Below are 10,369 nucleotides of genomic sequence, written 5' to 3'. Positions count from 1 at the left end.
GAACATCAATAGAATAATTGGATTAAAGATTTACTGAGCATGATGGCCTGGCCCATCAGAGCTAGACCCAAATTCCCCCAGGGTCAGTCCCTCCCATCAGGAAGCTTCCACAAGCCTCTTATCTTAATGCATCAGAGGGAAGACAGAATGAAAACCATAACCACAGAAAACTAACCAAACTGATTACATGGATCACAGCCTTGTCTAACTCAATGAAACTATGAGCCATGCCCTGTAGGGCTACCTAAGACGGATGGGTCATGGTGGAGAGTTCCAACAAAATGTGGTCTACTGGAGAAGGGAATGGCAAACTGCTTCAGTATTCTTGCCTTGAGAACCCCATGAACAGTGAAAGTGAAAGTGAAGTCACTCAGTCGTGTCCGACTCTTTGCAACCCCATGGACTGTAGCCCACCAGGCTTCTCCATTCAAGGAATTTTCTAGGCAAGGGTATTGGAGTGGGTTGCCATTTCCTTCTCCAGGGGATCTTCCCAACCCGAGGATTGAACCTGGGTCTACCGCATTGCGGGCAGACGCTTTACCGTCTGAGCCACCAGGGAAGCCCATGAACAGTACGGAAAGGCAAAAAGACATGACACTGAAAGATGAACTCCCCAGCTCGGTGGGTGCCCAATATGCTATTGGAGAAGAGTGGAGAAATAACTCCAGAAAGAAAGAAGAGATGGAGCCAAAGCAAAAACGATGCCCAGTTGTGGATGTGACTGGTGATGGAAGTAGTCCAATGCTGTAAAGAACAATATTGCATAGGAACCTGGAATGTCTATGAATCAAGGAAAATTGGAAGTGGTTAAACAGGAGATATCAAGAGTGAACATTGATATATTAGGAATCAGTATACATTCATCAGTATACAGGAATGGATGAATTTAATTCAGGTGATCATTATATGCGCTACTGTGGGCAAGAATCCCTTAGAAGAAATGGAGTAGCCATCATGGTCAGCAAAAGAGTCTGAATACAGTACCTGGGTGCAATCTCAAAAACAACAGAATGATCTCTGTTTGTTTCCAAGGCAGACCATTCAATACCACAATAATCCAAGTCTGTGCTCCAAACACTAATGCCAAAGAAACTGAAGTTGAATGGTTCTATGAAGATCTATAAGACCTTCTAGAACTAACACCAAAGAAAGACGTCCTTTTCATCATAGGGGACTGGAATGCAAAAGCAGGAAGTCAAGAGATAATCTGGAGTAACAGATAAGTTTGACCTTGGAGTACAGAATGAAGCAGGGAAAAGGCTAACAGTTTTTCCCAAGAGGCACTGGTTATGGCAAACACCCTCTTTCAAAAACACAAGAGAGGACTCTATGCATGAACACCACCAGATGGTCAGTATCGAAATCAGATGGGTTATACTCTTTGCAGCCAAAGATGGAGAAGCTCTATACAGTCACCAAAAACAAGATCGGGAGCTAATGTGGCTCAGATCATGAACTCCTTATTGCCCAATTCAGACTTAAATTGAAGAAACTAGGGAAAACCATTTGACTATTCAGTTATGACTTAAATCTCTTATGATTATACAGCAGAAGTGACACACAGATTCAAGGGATTAGATCTGATACACAGAGTGCCTGAAGAACTATGGGCAGAGGTTCATACATTGTACAAGAGGCAGTAATCAAAACCATCCCCAAGAAAAAGAAATGTAAAAAGGCAAAATGGTTTTCTGAGCATGCCTTACAAATAGTGGAGAAAAGAAGAGAAGCTAAAGGCAAAAGAGGAAAGGAAAGATATATCCATCTGAATACAGAGTTCCAAAGAATAGCAGAGAAATAAGAAAGCCTTCCTAAGTGATCAATGCAAAGAAAGAGAGGAAAACAATAGACTGGGAAAGACTAGAGGTCTCTTCAAGAAAATCAGAGATACTAAGGAAACATTTCATGCTAAGAAGGGCTCGATCAAGGACAGAAACCATATGGACATACCAGAAGCAGAAGATATTAAGAAGAGGTGGCAAGAATACACAGAAGAACTATACAAGAAAGATTTTCATGACCTAGCTAGCCACGATGGTGTGATCACTCACCTAGATCCAGACATCCTGGAATGTGAAGTCAAGTGGGCCTTAGGAAGCATCACCATGAACAAAGCTAGTGGAGGTGAAGGAATTTCAGCTGAGCTCTTTCAAATCCTAAAAGATGATGCTGTGAAAGTGCTGTACTCAATATGCCAGCAAATTTGGAAATCTCATCAGTGTCCACAGGACTAGAAAAGGTCAGTTTTCATTCCAATCCTAAATAAAGACAAAGCCAAGGAATGTTCAAATTTCTACACAATTGCACTTATTTCATACGCTTGCAAAGAAATGCTCAGAATTCTCCAAGCTAGGCTTCAATAGTATGTGAACCAAGAACTCCTAGATGTTCAAGCTGTATTTGGAAAAGGCAGAGGAACCAGAGATCAAATTGCCAACGCCTGTTGCATCATAGATAAAGTAAGAGAATTCCATAAGAACATCTACTTCTGCTTCATTTACTATGCTAAATCCTGTGACTATGTGGATCACAACATGTGGGAAATTCTTCAAGAGATGGGACTATCAGATCACTTGACCTGCCTCCTAACCAAACTGATCATATGGATTACACACTTGTATAACTCAATGAAACTGTAGGCAGATCAAGAAGCAACAGTTAGAAGCAGACATGGAACAACAGAATGGTTCCAAATTGGGAGAGAAGTATGTCAAGGCTGTATATTGTCACCCTGCTTATTTAACTTATGTGCAGAATCCATCATGTGAAATGCCAGGCTGGATGAAGCACAAGCTAGAATCAAGATTGCTGGGAGAAATATCAATAAACTTAGATATTTTGATGACATCACCCTTATGGCAGAAAAAGAAGAGGAACTAAAGAGCTTTGTGAGGAAAATGAAAAGGAGAGTGAAAAAGCTGACTTAAAACTCAACACTCAGAAAACTAAGGTCATTGTCTCTGGGCCCACTTCATGGCAAATAGATAGGGAAACAATGGAAACAGTGACTTTATTTTCTTGGGCTCCAAAAGGGCTCCAAAATCACTGCAGATAGTGATGGCAGCCATGAAATTAAAAGATGCTTGCTCCTTAGAACAAAAGCTATGACAAACCTAGACAGCATGTTAAAAAGCAGAGGCATTACTTCGTTGACAGAGGTCCGTCTAGTCAAAGCTGTGGTTTTTCCAGTATTCATGTATGGACATGATAGTTGGACACGTAACGAAAGCTGAGTGCCGAAGAATTGATGCTTTTGAATTGTGGTGTTGGAGAAGACTCTTGAGAGTCCCTTGGACTGCAAGGAGATCCAACCAGTCCATCCTAAAGGAGATCAGTCCTGAGTGTTCATTGGAAGGACTGATGCTGAAGCTGAAACTCCAGTATTTTGGCTACCTGATGGAAAGAGCTGACTCACTGGAAAAGACCCTGATAATGGGAAAGACTGAAGGCAGGAGGAGAAGGGGATGACAGAGGATGAGACTGTTGGATGTCAACAGTGACTCAACATGAGTTTGAGCAAGCCCTGGGAGTTGGTGATGGACAGGGAACCCTGGCGTGCTACAGTACATGGGGTCGCAAAGAGTTGGACACGACTGAGCAACTGAACTGATAGGATACTTTGTCTTCTGTTTCTCTCACTAAACTGTAAGATTCAGGAGGGTAGAGCCTTCTCTGATTGAGTTAAGCATTGTGTTAGTAACCAGCTCCTTGCAGAGCATGGCACAGCAGCAGTAATTAATGAAATAATGAATCAACCTCTAATTTAGATGTTTTTCCCCAACAAACAGAGTTCATATGCTAAACAATCTCATAATCAAGCCCCCATGTCTGATTTACCAGTAATGATCAGGAAGTGGAGCCCTGTGAAATGAAACAAGGAACCTTCTCCATCCATTTCCTTTGGAAGGGGGTTTGGTGAGTGCTAGACCTGCACACTCTTTCCCAATACATTCTGTCATTTCTTTTCAGAGCTTAACTATGACCAGTTTTTCCTTGTAGGACTGAGTCAGAGTATAATACATAGTCACCATTGTGACTCCCATTAATACACCCCTGGGACATTAATATATGTCAGTGATTCACTATACCTTATATCTTGCCAACAAAATTTATAAGAGGATAAATGTCATGTAAGAACACACAAGATAGAATACTGTTCTGTGTGTGCTTTGATTTCAGAATTTAGAGCTACTTAGACAACAGACAGGTTCCAAATAGGAAAAGGAGTACGTCAAGGCTGTATGTTGTCACCCTGCTTATTTAACTTATATGCAGAGTACATCATGAGAAACGCTAGACTGGAAGAAACACAAGCTGGAATCAAGATTGCCAGGAGAAATATCAATAACCTCAGATATGCAGATGACACCACCCTTATGGCAGAAAGTGAAGAGGAACTAAAAAGCCTCTTGATGAAAGTGAAAGTGGAGAGTGAAAAAGTTGGCTTAAAGCTCAACATTCAGAAAATGAAGATCATGGCATCCGGTCCCATCACTTCAGGGGAAATAGATGGGGAAACAGTGGAAACAGTGTCAGACTTTATTTTTGGGGGCTCCAAAATCACTGCAGATGGTGACTGCAGCCATGAAATTAAAAGATGCTTACTCCTTGGAAGGAAAGTTATGACCAACCTAGATAGCATATTCAAAAGCAGAGACATTACTTTGCCAACAAAGGTTCGTCTAGTCAAGGCTATGGTTTTTCCTGTGGTCACGTATGGATGTGAGAGTTGGACTGTGAAGAAGGCTGAGTGCCGAAGAATTGATGCTTTTGAACTGTGGTGTTGGAGAAGACTCTTGAGAGTCCCTTGGACTGCAAGGAGATCCAACCAGTCCATTCTGAAGGAGATCAGCCCTGGGATTTCTTTGGAAGGAATGATGCTAAAGCTGAAACGCCAGTACTTTGGCCAACTCACGCGAAGAGTTGACTCATTGGGAAAGACTCTGATGCTGGGAGGGATTGGGGACAGGAGGAAAAGGGGACGACAGAGGAGGAGATGGCTGGATGGCATCACTGACTCGATGGACGTGAGTCTCAGTGAACTCCGGGAGTTGGTGATGGACAGGGAGGCCTTGCGTGCTGCAATTCATGGGGCCTTAAAGAGTCGGACACGACTGAGCAACTGAACTGAACTGAGACAAAATAAGTGTTTATTTTGCTTAAAGAAATTCGACTGGAGTAGGTATGTCAATAGTCTAAGATTAAATAACATTTTTTTCCCCCTTAGAGCTGCAAATACTCTTTTCCCAGATTGTTGGGTTTAACACTATTCCTTTTTACTATGATAATCATTAAAATTTTGTTTTAGCTTTGTGTTGAGCTCTATCAGCATTTGTGAACTGATTAGAATAAAAACTGTATAATAACAAGCTAATAACTATAACTAACTCATAGTTGATAATTAGGAAAAACCCTTTCTCTTGCCTTTGTATGCTCTGTTATTGCTTTAATTTTCATTTTCAAGGTCATTTTCCCTCATAAACTCTCTGGAGCCACTTAGTTAAATACACTACATTACATAAAAGTAAAATAATTTAAATCCAAGTGTAACTAATTAATTTTATAGAAATGAATAATGATATTCATTTTTTTTTTAACAAAATATTGTTGACAAATCAAAAGCAATATTTACTTTACTTGGCAGGGCTAAGGCTAATGGCATCTGGTCCCATCACTTCATGGGAAATAGATGGGGAAACAGGGTCCGACTTTATTTTTGGGGGCTCCAAAATCACTGCAGATGGTGATTGCAGCCATGACATTAAAAGATGCTTACTCCTGGGAGGAAAGTTTTGACCAACTTAGATAGCATATTCAAAAGCAGAGATGTTACTTTGCTAACCAAGGTCCGTCTAGTCAAGGCTATGGTTTTTCCAGTAGTCGTGTAGGGATGTGAGAGTTAGACTGTGAAGAAAGCTGAGCATTGAAGAATTGATGCTTTTGAACTGTGGTGTTGGAGAAGACTCTTGAGAGTCCGTTGGACTGCAAGGAGATCCAACCAGTCCGTCCTAAAGGAGCTCAGTCCTGTGTGTTCATTGGAAGGACTGATGCTGAGGCTAAAACTCCAATAGTTTGGCCACCTCATGTGAAGAGTTGACTCATTGGAAAAGACCCTGATGCTGGAAGGGATTGTGGGCAAAGGAGAAGGGGACGACAGAGGATGAGATGGCTGAATGGCATCACCGACTTGATGGACATGAGTTTGGGTAAACTCCGGGAGTTGGTGATGGACAGGGAGGCCTGGCGTGCTGCGATTCATGGAGTCGCAAAGAGTTGGACATGACTGAGCGACTGAACTGAACTGAAGGCTAATTATTAATAAAATTAATGATATAAAGGGCTAAGGCTAAGTTTTGGTTTTTATACAAAAAGAATTAAAATTTAAACTGTAGTAACATTATATAGAATAAAAAATTTAAATCAACCAGAATATAACCCTCGTATATTACAGTGAAATAATTTGATAAACATGGGTATATAGAGATTAAACTTTAAACAGGTAAAATTTTATAAAAACTTCACATTAATTTTAAAAGCATGAACATTTTAAAATTTAATAGAAAAATAAATATTAATTGCTGAAACACAAGTTCATGGTTTACTTTAGGAAAAAAGAATATAAAAAACCTAAAGAGACTGGACTTTATTTTAAAAGTTAAATTCTTAAACTTTAGACAGTATTTATCCCTGACCTGCTATGAAAGATGCTGACATTTGGACATCAGCACATTATAATGACCCTCTCCTTTCTTCTGGTAGTTCTAAGATTAAAGTGCCAAGGTTTATAAAACAGTATATTCTGTAATTATATCACCCCACTTAAAAAAATCTTGAGTCCATATTTCTATATACTGTTGTTGTTCAGTCTCTCAGTCGTGTCCAACTCTCGTGACCCCATGGACTGTAGCACGCCAGGCTTCCCTGTCCTTCATTATCTCCCAGAGTTTGTTCAGGTCATGTCCATTAAGTTGGCTATGCTTTTATATATCTATTTCTCTATTAAGTTCCTTTTCTTAAAAAGACTGATACCACTACCTAGATTCAACCATAGTTTACATTTTTTCCATATGTGTTTTATCTTTGATTCTATATATACATTCTCTCTCTCACACTCACACACGCACATTTTTGCTGAATCATTTGAAAGTAAGTTATAGATACCATGACACTTCACCCTTCTAAAGACTGCCCAATTATTCCAGCATGTATTTCCTAATAAGAGCATTGTCCAACATTACAAAAGTATAATCATTGCACCTAAGAAAATTAAAAATAATTCCCTAACATTTAATGTTCAGTCCATATTGTTCATCTGCAGAACCCTGGGGAAAAGTAATGATTAATGCAAAGGGTAATGGTTAAATGAATTGTTGAAATATCCAAAATCCAGACTACTGGGCACTTGGTTGGCATAGTTCAGTATTCACTAACTTTTAAAGATTTTCAAGACATATTATTACATTTAAAAAAATCTAGCTGCAGAGAAAATTATATAGTAAAATTCCACGTGTGTGAAACACCAAATTTATATATTTCATATGTATATAGCCTAGGAAAATGTATAAGAATAAGTTTAAAACACTAAACATGATTCCTTTTGAAGTGGGGAATGGACATGTCTTGAAATTCTCTCAGCCAAAGCTGCTGTATCGCAGTAGAGATTGACCTCTCTTCGGGTTTACCTTTTAAGTCCCAATCATAGATAAGGAGATCTAGTTATGTTTGCCTGAACTGTTTCACATTACTTAGACAATATTGATAATAAAAATTAGTCTTTCGCTGTGACACGACCATCAGTAAAAAGCTGTCTTGGAGTACTTCGAGTACACTTGCAACTAAAACATTCTCACTCTCTGAGCACTAGAACTACTTGTATTTTTATTGGAAAAAAAAAAAAAAAAAAAAACCTGTAGCAACATTTTGAAAGAAAATCATTGACACATAGGCTATTACTTGTTTTATCCCTTTCAACTCAATACCCTAGGTTAGATAATAACTAACAGAACTTAAAAGTAAACCAGATCCACAGTAGCTATGAAATAGTGTCTAAAGTGGTCAAGTTGAAAAGAAAGTCATAGAATTTTCAAACTTTCTATGAAGTATTTTAGAGATTATGTAATGCAACCCCCATATTTTAAAGATGCATAAGCAATGTCTCAGAAGATGAAATAAATTGTGTGAAGTCAAAATGGATTACTATTAATAGAAGCAAAATAAAATGTGATTTAGTTACCTGCCCCCCTAATCTAATCCTATTCCTAAACTGCCTAACGAATCATCAGTAGACTTTGATTGCTTTGAGTGGGCATTTTAAACTTGGAAAGTATGATTTTGGGGGGTAATTACATTGTACTGAATGGGTGTAATAACTGACACTATATCAACATAATGTGCATTTTTTATAAATAAAACATCATAGGTAAATCTGTATAGATTTATACAGTTATCTCTTGGTATCCACAGGGGACTGGCTCCAGGGCTCCCGGGGCTATCATAATCTGAGATGCTCAAGAGCCTTACATACAATAGTGTAGCATTTACATATAACCTATGCACATCTTCTTGTATACATTAAATAACCTCTAGATTACTTATTAATATCACATACAATGGAACAGAAATAAACCCACATACCTATGGTCAATTAACCAATGAATACAGAGTGGAGAAAATACAGCCTGTCAATAAGTAGTGCTGGGAAAACTGGAGAGCTAGATGTAACAGAATGTAATGAGAACATTCTCTAACACCATATAGAAAAATAAGCTCCAAATGGATTGAAGTCTTAATGTAAGACAAGATACCATAAAATTCTTAGAAGAAAATACAGGCAGAATACTCTGACATACATCTCAACAGTATCTTTTTGGATCTACCTCCTAGAGTGGTGAAAATGAACACAAAAATAAACAAATGGCACCCAATTAAACTGCAAAGCTTTTACATACCAAAGGAAAGCATAAAACAAAATGAAAAGACAACCTACAGAATGGGAGAAAATATTTACAAACATGACCAACAAGAAATGAATCGCTAATATATACAAACAGTTCATACAGCTGAATTAAAAAAAAAAAAAAAGCCTATCCAAAAAATGGGCAGATCTAAATTGACATCTCTCTAAACAAGACATACAGATGGCCAAAAAGTACAGGAAAAACGCTGAATGTTGCTAATTATAGAGAAATACACATCAAATCTACAGTGAGGTATCACCTTACACCAGTCAGAATGGATATCATCAAAGAGTCTATAAACAATAAATGTTGGAGAGGGTGTGGAGAAAAGGGAACCCTTCTACACTGTTGATGGGAATGTAAATTGGTATAGCCACTATGGAGAACACCGAAATCTCCTTAAGAAACTAAAAAATAGAATGACCATATGACCTAGCAATCCAACTCCTGAGCACATACCCAGAGAAAACAATACTTTGAAAAGATACATGTACCCCAATGTTCACTGCAGCACTGTTTACAGTAGCCAAGACATAGAAGCAAACCTAAACGTCCTTTGACAGAGGAAAGGATAAAGTTGTAGTATATGTACACAGTGGAATATTGCTCAGCCATAAGAAAGAATTAATGTCATTTGCAGCAACAGGCTTCCCTTGTGGCTCAGCTGGTAAAGAATCCACCTGCAATGTGGGAGACCTAGGTTTGATCTCTGGGTTGGGAAGATCCCCTGGAGAAGGGAAAGGCTTACTTACTCTAGTATCCTGGCCTGGAGAATTCCATGGACTGTATAGGCCAAAGAGTTCCAAAGGGGTTCCAAAGAGTCAGACACGACTGAGTGACTTTCACTTTCACTTTTCATGGTCCTAGAGATGATCATACTAAGTGAAGTATGTCATACAGAGAAAAACTGATACCACCTATCACTTATATGTGGAATCTAAAAAATGATACAGATGAATTTATTTTAGAAAACAGACTCACAGATTTTGAAAACAAACTTGCTGTTACCAAAGGGAAAAGGTAGAGGGAAGGGATAAATTAGGAGGTTGGGACTGACATATACAATACTATATATAAAACAGATAATCAACAGTGACCTATGTATAGCACAGGGAACTCTACCCAATACTCTGCAATAATCTATACAGGAAAAGATTCTGAAAAAGAACAGATACATGCATATGTATAACTAAATCACTTTGCTGTACATCTGAAACTAACACAACATTGTAAATCAACTATAATATAAAAATTAATAAAAACTAATACGATGTAAATGCCATGTAAACAGTTGCCCAAACAAGATAAATGCAAGTTTTGCCTTTTGTAAATTTTTTTCCCAAATATTTTTGATCCACATTTGGCTAAATCCATGGATATGGAATACGCAGATGAAGGACTGACTGTAATTT

Source organism: Bos taurus, chromosome 7 (assembly GCF_002263795.3).
Source record: "Bos taurus isolate L1 Dominette 01449 registration number 42190680 breed Hereford chromosome 7, ARS-UCD2.0, whole genome shotgun sequence".
Taxonomy (NCBI): Eukaryota; Metazoa; Chordata; class Mammalia; order Artiodactyla; family Bovidae; genus Bos; species Bos taurus.
The sequence above is the reverse complement of the archived record's forward strand: the minus strand, read 5'-3'. Positions refer to the sequence as shown.